At 40.4% G+C, this 11071-nt stretch overlaps 1 protein-coding gene across 5 annotated transcripts in view; it reads left to right on the forward strand.

The window, feature by feature from the left end:
- The first annotated feature begins 3559 nt into the window (after positions 1–3559).
- Positions 3560–11071, forward strand: part of LOC126390174 (amyloid beta precursor protein binding family B member 2-like) — a 71842-nt gene continuing 64330 nt past the window's right edge. For 3 of the 5 annotated variants that reach the window (XM_050044338.1, XM_050044342.1, XM_050044343.1), the window contains exon 1: positions 3560–3673. The gene's annotated coding sequence lies outside the window, so the exon portion shown is untranslated. Of the gene's footprint in view, positions 3766–3884; positions 4078–11071 lie in introns of those variants that run through there. The other 2 variants (XM_050044339.1, XM_050044340.1) reach the window with 2 other exon arrangements.

Consider the following 11071-nt stretch of genomic DNA (forward strand, 5'->3'; position numbering starts at 1 on the left):
ACACATAATGCAGTAAACAGGTGTAACCACCAGGTGTCGCCATTTCATTAGACTGTATTGCGCTATGGAGCGTTTATTCCACAGACTTATATGCATACTTAACACCACATAAATGTTTGCAATATATACTTTTATATTGTTGATTATTGTTTATGACACCACATCTATTTAAGATATTAATATAAATCAAATAAATATCGGTTCTTTCACAAAAGAGGATATTGACTATAGAGCACTGCAGTCTCTTCTAATCAGTGGGCAACAGTTTGCATCAGAAATCAAACAGCAATAAGTTTAACACCAGACTTCCTGCATGTTATGACACTTTATTGTTAACTATCATATGCAGCATGGTTAAGCAATAACTGCAAAGTATAGCTGAGAGTTAATACTACCAGAGGAAAGGTAAGCAGGTCATCAAAATCACAAGGTAAAATGTCTCGACTAAATTCCATGAAATATTTCAGTCAAAGTTAAAAAAGTAATATGTGGTGTGTTTATCATGCACACGTTGAGTGCTTGCATCTTCTTAATGCGCCACATTGCACCTACACTCAGCTAGACCAATATGCCTGCAGTCCATTCAGATTTCAACACGTTTAAACAGTTTATACTTTGTGATTTGGCACTTTTAGACCATTAATTACAAGTCATGTAACAATGTTGCCAATTACATTTCAAAGCAAAGACATAGTTGGCAATTTGTTTAATCACTTTCCTCCCCTCCAGGCACTGAATGCTTCCCACTCGTTTCTGTATAATATGAAAATCATCTTGCAGAGACTTGAAAGTCGCTCTAACGTAATCCAATTACTTATTTCATATGCAACTCCAGAATGGACTAAAATAAAATGCTAAATGCCGTTAAAGTGTTCTGAGACTGTGACCACATTAGATTTGATGCAACTCTCTTTTCAGCACGATTAAGGCAGGACAAATGCACATTTCTGTCTTAGAAGAACATTTACCACAAGTGCACACAATGCATCTATTCAAGCCTGTTGGGGCATGAATACTGTCAAGTTTGTCCAAAAGTATAATGTTGAGCAGTTTTAAGCTGGTTTCAGGTTCCTCTTTATGCAAGGAAGATACTGATCTACACATTCATTTAGGCCCTACACACTGTTTTTGTTTTGTTTTTTGGCATTGCAAAGCTTACACAGCAAATTCCGTTGAATGAGATTTCCCCAAACAATAGATGTGCTCATTTCAGTCTAACTGCTATTTCAGTTGTCCCATGTGATTTGATTTCAATAGCTGCAACTCTGAATCCTACCAAATGCTGCCATGTGCTGAGGCTTTGCATTGTTCAGTTTGTAGGTATCAGTGGACAACAGACACTGAAAAATCAAATATGAATGTTGCTTTGAATGTATTTCCTGGATGGTCTTACATTATGATTATTATTAGGTAGAAAACTGAGTTATAACAATAAGAACAAACTGTTAATAATGTTTATCTCGAGGCTGATGTTTTGTTATTTGATGGCAGCACTTTGGGTTTGTAAGTGACCACATCATGATGGTATGATGGTGTTGCTATTAACCCAGTGTGACTATTTCGATGTTTTGAAAGAAATTTCAACCTACCATCGGACAAATTTGGTTGTTTCTGCCCTTTTAAATAATATATGGAATGAACCATAGCACAACACAATACAGTAACATTATCCCCCTTGTACATAACTGATCTTATAACAGCTAATTAATTGCAAAATTACCACCATACTCCTCTGTTGTAGCACTCATACTACATTTTTACATCATGTCTCATTATTATTATAGCTACTGTGTATATGCTGCATTCTGTCATCTCATATTTATTTATATATTACATATCTATATATCACATATTAACACAGTGGTTCTAGTTATTTGTTCTGATTATGCATGAATACAACTTTATACATATATTTCTAATATACCTATATTTATTGTATCACTTTTGTCTGGATTACCAGGAACAGCACTATTGATTTTGCATATAGTTATCACACTGGCCTTGGGTAAAGTATTGTTTATTGATCTCTAACTCATCTGCAGTCTGTAGTCTATATATATATTTCCTACTCATCTGTATCCCATTTCTACCTTTCTGGTCTGCTGGGAATTTCCCCTCAGGGGGATTAATAAAGTATATAAAATAAAAAAAATAAAAAATAAAATTAAAATAATAATGTTTAATAGGTTTATTTTAATCATCATCATCATCATCATCATCATCAACTCTCTACGCACCACACAAGTGGAACAATCTGCAGAAGCTTGTAAAATTAGATAAGCTCTATTTTTTTTATAATCTATTGATTTATACCGTAACTTGTGTGTGCTCCTACTGTTTTTTATCAGGCATGTCCACAATGTGGCCTAGGGGCCTGGCAACACTATGATATAGTTTGTAGAGATGCACCAAGCAGCAGCTGTACAGGCAGAACTAATGTGTTTTCATGAAAAGACAATAAACAAGCAAACTAATGGACCTAGCAGCAGACATGTCCTACTAGGTAGCAGACATGACCACAGCAAGCATAGAGTGACATTGAGGGCCACTGCTTTCAGGAGCAGTGGGAAGTTGAATATTTTTTCCACTAAAAGATAAAACAGTTGTGTTTATGTCATTTGTTTGTGATTTTTTAAATTAACCCATATGATGTGAGAAGCAGCTGCCCCCAAGGTATTTTCACATTTTCAAATCTGGCCCCCATTCAGCAAAGTTTGGACACTCCTGTTTTATATGTACTGTAGTCAGGGTGTGAAAGAGAGCTGCTCGAATAAAGGTTATATCATCATCATCATCATCACCATCATCGTCGTTATTATCATTATCATCTAGACTATGTTTAAGAATAATTAATTTTCTTGGGAAAACACTTCCCAAAGCATAGAAAATATTCAAATTTGTGGATGCCTTTCAGTATAATGACCTCAATATGCTATATTACAGGAGAACTACACCCATTTTCAAAATTCATATATGTTATTTCTGTGGACTAAGACAGTCCAAAAATGTTAGTAAACACGAACAACTCTTTTCAAAATCCAAAAACTAGAGTACTGAACCCCAAATTTGTGATGTCATAGGATATAAAGTCTGGAGCTGCTCCATAGACAGTGAAATGGGAAAGATGTTATAGATGACCCTGAGAGCAGCCAGGAGAATGTTCTGAGTATATGGGTACATTGTCTGTGTCAGAACTGAGATCACTACAATAGAATAAAGATGATTTTGGGTCTAAAAAAAGAAAACAGACATTCTGTGGGTCCACAAAATCAGGCTCCCAGTCATTGTCTGTGGAGCAGCTCCAGACTTTTTACTCTATGACATCACGAGTGTGAGACTTGAAAGAGAGAGTTACTCACTAAATACTGACTGAACTTTCCTAGGCCATGGAAATAAGGGATTTGAATACTTAATTTAAGTGTTTTTCCCTTTAATACAGTCTTTTGTAGCACCAATATACCAATAGGCTAACATTATGCTGTAGACAGTAAAGGGAGAAAAAAAAAAAATCACAGAGGAGCGTTTGCTTCCGGAGCAGCGTCCCCCGGTTCCCCCTGTCGGAGACCAGCGGCATCTGGGAGGGAGGAGAAAAGGAACAAGCCGAGAGAAAACGGAGGGGAGGAGAAAAAAGACAGGAGCGCAGCGAGGAGGACGTGAACACACAGGAGAGGAGGTGAGTGATGTGGTATGCTGAGAATTTTCGCTTGAATACGGAGAGTAGTGGCCGTCCGCAGTTTTTCTCCAGCCTTGAATCAGAGTGGAGACGTGAGTAACTTTCCATATTCTTGGAGGCGACGCAGTGCTTGTTGGCATCTGAGGGGCCCGCTGTGTTGCAAACAAGTCGGGGAGGTGGGGGAGAGGAGGCACCGGGAGGCTGCGGCGGCAGATGGGGGCATTTCGGGGACCCAGCGTGTGTTCCTTTTGAGTTCATTGTGGGAGATGTTGTCGTGGCTGTTATGACCGTTCAGTAGGTTCTCACGGAACGTTACTGTCAGGGAATGCTACCGTTGTTTACGAGCGCGAGCGTTATTGGAACGTTGTCACGAGCAGCAAGCCATTGAGCACCGCTACTACAAGGTTAGCTAACTACAACTCGACTGCGGTGTTGTTGGGGGTTTTAATTTGGGGAGACGCTTGAATATTATCAGCACGACAAAGCTGTGGAGTAACATTTGTGAAACCTCACGACTCTTTAACTTGTGCTGTCTTTATGCAGAGGGCCTGTCAGCAGTAAGTGGTTGGTAAACTGACTAATACTTAACCATTCATGAGTAGTTAACCAACCACTAGACAAAAAGAAGAGCGTTTAGTTATGCCTCGCGCCCCTAAACACCTTTATATACAGTAATGAATTAGCTTGGTACTTCTTACTGGGCTTTAAGATGTCAATCCATATCATAATGTCTGCATTTCTACAAATATAAACCTTCTAATGTTACTCCATTACCACCAGTGAGTTAGTGAATCCTGTGGGATTGCAACTACTGCCCCCCCCCCCATCTTTTAATTTGTGTCAGTTATTTAGTTATTTATTTTTAATCATTTAATGTATCCCACTCTCTAACTAAACCAAACCCAAAGAGACTTTACATTTTTTCCTAAATCAGTGATACTCAATTAACAGCCTGAGTGCCAAATCTGGCCCAGGACAGGGTGCTGGGAGGCCCCCCAACCATTTTGTAACTCACAATGAAAATAAATTCATTCACACTGGAATGTCTTTGTACTTTTACTGTAAATAAGGTGCCAGAGTGAAAAAAGCATCAAAATAGAGCTTGTTTATCACAAATGTTGCAAAAACTTTGCAAAGTGGCCCCTGGACAAAGCAGGTTAAGTAAACCTGTCCTAAATGAAGACCCTGCCTAAAACACCCCCATAGACATATATTTATTATTATTACACTGTTTTGAATACACAAATTGATGGGACTGACAGATCATATGTCACTGAAATAGTCTTATTAAATTGTGTTTGACAATTGTTTGATTTTAGTTATATAAAATAGTTCTACAGATTCCACAAAATCTGACGAGTTACAATGAGAAAATGTTTGGCTGCTTTGCTGCATCAATAACTTAAACCATTAATCATTGCAAAATAGTTTCAAACTAGTTCTCTGTCAGCTGACTAGTGGGTTGACTAATGGTTTCAGCACCAGAGGCCTGACAGGTCAGTTGATCTTATCCTTTGGTTCCCATTCAGAGATGCTGCAGCTCCTGACTCATGGCTTTATCTTATGTCTTGCCTCGTGTAGGTCTGTGTCTGTGCTGAGCAACACTTAAAGTAATGAAGAGGTTCATTGTGACACAAACAGGCATAAAGGAGGGTATTCTCTTGACTTACACACATTATGTGGAAAAGTCTGGGGCTACAGGCCATGCAAGCCCCCCGAGGATGAGGCTGAGACTTGTGTTGGTGCATGGTGCTGGCTGTACGCAGCTAGGTAATCGTTTCCAGCCTTATTCTGGTACTTTCTGCCAGGCCCTTGAGATAATACGCCTGTTTGTTTTATAAAAAACATGGAGCCACTTAATGGCTTGTTTATGTTGTGTGATTTAAGAAATCTAGATGTGAATAACTTTCTTGTTTTGCTTTCTTGGAGATCGAGACTGCAAAGATTGAGTTATGTTCTGATTGTGCATGGAGAGGCAAAGGAAGAATTACTGTTGACTTAAAGTGCTGATTAACTTTAATAAGGACTGCTGCTGTGTAGTGAGAGTGTAAGAACTTGTGTTTCTGTCGAAAGAGAAGGACCACTGAAGTTGTTGACAATAACATGAATTAGCAGAGGACGTGTCTGCTGTTTTTGGAGTGCACCACTGAGGTTTCTCTCCCTCCCTGTCTCCCTGCCTTTCCCTCCTGGTGACACTAACTCTCCTGCATTTGTTTTGCATCACATTTGCACTGACGCATGTGCTTTCTCGTGTGTGCAATTAGGAGGTGTGTTCATAAAGCATACCTGTCAAAAAGCATAGCCTAACATATGAAACGTGGGATAATGTCATGTCATTTTACCATTTATTGTACACACTCTGGTGGGAAACAGCCAGTTCTCACTATTTTAGGCTGCGGTTGTGGTGATTGTATAACTCTGTGGCCTTGGTTTGTTAAAAGTATTAGTGTGAACCACAAGAATGAATGTGTCACTGGCTGTACCACCAGAGTTGAAATGGTGCACTGTCATCCTCTCTCCTTCTCCGTCACCGCCTCCCTCCCTCTCGATCCTTGCAGCCTCCTCGCCCTGCTGGCTTGCTCTTCATCCAGACCTGGCCTCAGTCTGCAGTGTGTGTGTGTGTGTGTGTGTAGAAACATGATGTCATTGCTAATTGCTTAGGGCTCCTGGGCAGTTAAGTTAAGGTTTATATTCTGCCCCTCTCCCCACTTTCTGCTCTTTTTTCACATCATTACTCTTTCCCTCTTTATTTACTCTCCCTCCCTCAGAAGCATTTCTATACCGGAGCTGCTGAGTATGGAAAAAGTGACTTGGACATTTTATGGGCCGAGTTTTGGGCCAAGCACTGCAGACTGTTCTAGTGTGCTTGTGTTTGTTTAGCTTTGGTATTATGAAAGTGCCTCAGTTTCAAGATGGCCCCTCTTCTGCTGAGGTAGCTTCTATCACAGAGGCAAAATAAAGAAAACACACATGCGTTTACCCACACTGTGTACACAGCACATGGACATGGACAGGAATAGCAATTCAGTAATGTAAGCTGTCACCTTGTGAAGCTGTGAGCATACCAGAAACCCAAAAATACCCAACGATATCTCAGCCTGCCCCGAAGTGCTCTGCAGATTGGATGTAATTATGTTGGCCAGACTTTAAATGTGTGTGTGTGTGGTGCTGGGACTTTCTTGCCTTGCAGCACCAACCTGTTAGTCTGTGTGTGGTCGAGGTCACGCACAACAGCTGATGAGAAAGGATGGTGAAAGTGTGCATGTGCGTACATGCTTGTGTGTGTGTGAGCAATCAGATAAAGAGTACGGAGATCCGTTATCACCTCCCTGCTTCCCCTGTGAAACAATACCACTGGTCCGCCCTTGACCAAACTAGTATGTGTGTGTGTGTGTGTGTGTATGTGTGTGTGCATATTTTTGTGTAGAGTCTGACCAGATTGGACAGATGAATGATGAATTAAGGACAGCAGAGAGTAGAGTCATCCCAGGCTGTTAACTTGGCATAATAACCAGACTGCAGTTTGTTTGTGTGTATTTATGTGTGTGTTGCCAATCTTTTTCTCTATCTCACTCTCTTCACTTTCTTTGTCAGCCCCCTATCGATGCCTCTCAATAGGGTTATTGTGCCCCCTGTCAGGCAGGCTGCAGTGTGTGTGTGTGTATCTGTGCATTGTTGTTGCAGGGAGCAGACAGCCGTGAGGTGTGTTTGAACAGAGAAGGAGCACAGAGGCCCTGTTCATCCTGTAGGGTGTGAAACTGAATGATAGGGCCCCTTTTCTCTCTTTCCATCTGTCGCTCTGTCTATCTGTCTGTCTCACTCTTTCTCTCCCTTTTTCTGACAGTTTTTTCACCCACATGCCCGATCCACATCCCCTTCTTTTCACTCATTTTTACATTGTTTTCTTTGTTTGCGCGCGTGTGTGTGCTGCGGTGTAATGTGTCAGCTCCTGGCAGCCCTCACTGATCGGCTGTCTTCTTGCTGTCAGGTCCGCGTTGTGATTGGATCGTCAGTATGCATGTTATTCTGCCTACAAATTACCTGTGGAAGCAGGCGAGGACAGACAAGTTTCCACTTTTAAAGGGAACTACTACACACACACACACACACACACACACACACACTCACACTTTCTCACTCTTTTGTTTATATGTTTCTGTTTCTAGTGTTGTCTTTTCCACATCGCTGCACATTCTCACGTTATACCCCCATCACTCCCAGTTCAGCTGCATAAGGGTTTTCTGCCTCTCCCTCCCTGACCTTCCTCTCTTACGCTCTCTGACTTTCAAACACATCGTCGTCACACACTATGAAAGCCCGAATGTGATGAAAGAGACTGTAAAGGCCAGAGCCCCAGGTGCCTCTGTAAATTGGCCTACTACAGCGAGTTCAAGGGTTTCTGCTGTGCTGTCTCAAAACAAGGACTGACTAAAAGAGAACATGGTAGTGTTCTCTTATCTTCCATCCTTGCTGCATTCACCAGCAGCACTTAAGTAGATAGACAGATGTTCAACTCTTAGCAGGCAACTGTGCATTATAATGCAGAGGGAATATGCAGGAGCGAGACGCCAATGATTGCGATAGCAAGGTAGCCAAGGGAAATATTTGCAGCAATTGGAAAGCATGCATTATGCTATTTAAAACATCTCACCTGCAATTACTGTAATGCTGTCCAGGATTAGTGACTGGTCGATATAATGTTGTATGCATATTCCACAGCTGGAGGACAAGAATTAGTACTAAAACACATTAGACTGGGTTTGCCTAAACACACATTGTGTTGCATTTCTCACAATTATCTTCAGACTAACTCTTAAGCTATATTTAGGTAGTGTTGCTTTGTAGCTTAAAAAGAAGCTGTAATGCTTTGTTATGTTTACAAGTGCTTCGATTGGCTTTCATTTTGTACTGCTGAGATTTTGTGACAAGCGTGTGCTTGCAGTTCACTTTTCAAAAGTTAAATAAGATGTGTGTTTGACATCGGTGTATTTAGCTGTTCACTGGTAATGTTGGTATCAGTCAAAAAGTGTAATCATTAGCAAATCAGACATACAGTATTGAAGTCCTCTGATATGTGACTGATATCTACATTTATACATTTCAGACATAATGCTTATTGGCAAATAACTGATACAGTAAATTGCAATATGGTGTCTTGCAGTACATTATCAATACCCTGGCACTAATGCAGATTGCAGCTTCCTTTACTAAATACATTTAAACTCTGGAGCTTTCTGCCAGGTCAGCCTTTCTTTCACTTTGTGGCTGTTTTACATTTGAATGGTCGTACATGCATACATGTTGTAATGTATGTGTTAGAAAGACTCAGAGTAAAATGCATATCTACATATTTGTTTAAACTCAGTTGTGTAAAACTGAATGCATTTTAAATAGCAGCTGATGAATTCAGTAGGGCTGTACCCAAATATTCGGATATTGGAATATTCGTTTCTATGGGTAGGTATTCGTTATCAAAATTTGGTATTCGATATTTGTTTTTTGTTTAAAAAAAAAATAAAAATTAACATATCTTTTTGGTGCTAAATGTAGTGTTTTTGTTGTTAGTAAATGTAGGTTATCAATAAAAATCGAAACTTTTAAATTGCATTGTTAAAAATGTGAAAATATAATCGCCTACTAACGGAGCTTGTGCGCACTGCACGCTTGAGCGCATCCGTCTGAGGCTGTGGATCAATGCCAAGTTTTACTACTTTATCACTATTCCCTCTAACTTGTAGCTGTTTTTTCGTTATCTTTTGAATTTAATATGAATTATGGAACCGTTTTTGTCAACGTTTGTTTCCCCCGTTTTGTACAATAAATTATTGTTTAAAGTTTCAACAAGTTTCTTTTGGAGTGCGTGACACAAGTGTGTTTTGAAAACGACCGCGGACTGTCACCTGCTCAACGCATCAGTACCTTCGGATGCCATGACAGTAATAGCCAATAATGTCAAAATATCATTTACAGACCGATTTAACAGACGATCACTGCTGCCCGACCCGCAGGTCCATTTGCGGGTCCCGCGGGTTACGGGTCGACCCGCGCATCACTACTCAGCTCAGTCTATAAGGCTGTACACAACAGTAAGGCTATAGACATTATATTCTATTCAGGCCGGCAGAACCAGCAGCGCATCGGCTCTACAGTGCACGGCACTGCTGATTAACCATTTTATTGCAGCACAGAGTGTCTGCCAGCAACCAATTACTTGCAGAGGCTTCCTACAACTTGTTTCAACGGTTCCGATTTAATCAGAAGACAAATTAAACAGGATGACTAGCCAATGTGAAAATCAAAAGAAAGCATAGAATAATGTACTGAAGGAGACTGTTGTGCCATCACATTTTTTTGTGGTTTGAGAGCAAAGATCCGGTCGCCGCTGTGCAAAACTCTGCAATACAATTAGGTCCGAAAAAACCCCGGACATCTTCAGAATTATATTTTAGTGCCCTGTTTGGCTGCAATATGAAAATTTGTGAACAGGAAATGGGCACCATACTGTTCCCTGTATTGTGAAAACAGAGGCTGAAAAAACTGAGATCAAACAGTTAAACTAAGCAGCGCTGATTAAATATAAACTAAGACTTTGTTTCACCTCAAACAACATGTTTTTGTTTACTGTTTAACTGTAATACAAGATCATTTGTTACCACGCTGCTGCCATAACATTTCCTTAGTCAAAACAGGCAAGCTCGCATTATCTCACTCACCATCAGGAGTGGTAATTAGCCCATTGTAGCGCAGTGCATTGTGGTAGTTGTAGGTTTTCTACTTCTTGAGCAAAAGCAAATGCCACAGCCCCCTTTCTCTGTTTTCTCTGGTCAAGTAGCATCAGTTTCAAAAGTGTTTAAAGCAGCTGTGCAGAACTTTTTGTTTTCGTTGATTATAGCGCCCCTTTGGTCGAAGCGGTATGACATCCACAGCCTGGTGTCGTAAAATTCCAACTGCAACCGGCAATTACCGAATGCATTTGTTTTGGAGAGCGAGAGGATTAACTAACGTCAGGTCAGTCCAAGTAATTAGTGGAAACAGCAAAATTACTCAGTAAATTCTCCTGTCGTGTTTCTGTTCTGATCTAATCTGTTGTGTATTTTGAGCTACTAAGGCTACCGTAGTAGTGTGAGCCTCAAGTTATTCTGGGTAATGTAGTAACCGTTGTTGTGCTACTGGAAATAATGAGAAGCAGCTGTGTACGTTCGGTGTAAGGAGAAATAAACAGTTAACAAGTCATCTGCTGAGTCCGCATTATTATGTGAAAAGAATACTCCGACGATTTGGGAGTTATGCCCTTTCTCTATCATTTTCATATTGAGACAACATGATGGATATCTTTTTTGTGTCTGTACGTCCAGTGGCTGGGTCTCAGCGGTTAGCATGGCGCTTATAGGGGGTCAG

This window comes from Epinephelus moara, chromosome 5 (assembly GCF_006386435.1).
Source record: "Epinephelus moara isolate mb chromosome 5, YSFRI_EMoa_1.0, whole genome shotgun sequence".
Taxonomy (NCBI): domain Eukaryota; kingdom Metazoa; phylum Chordata; class Actinopteri; order Perciformes; family Serranidae; genus Epinephelus; species Epinephelus moara.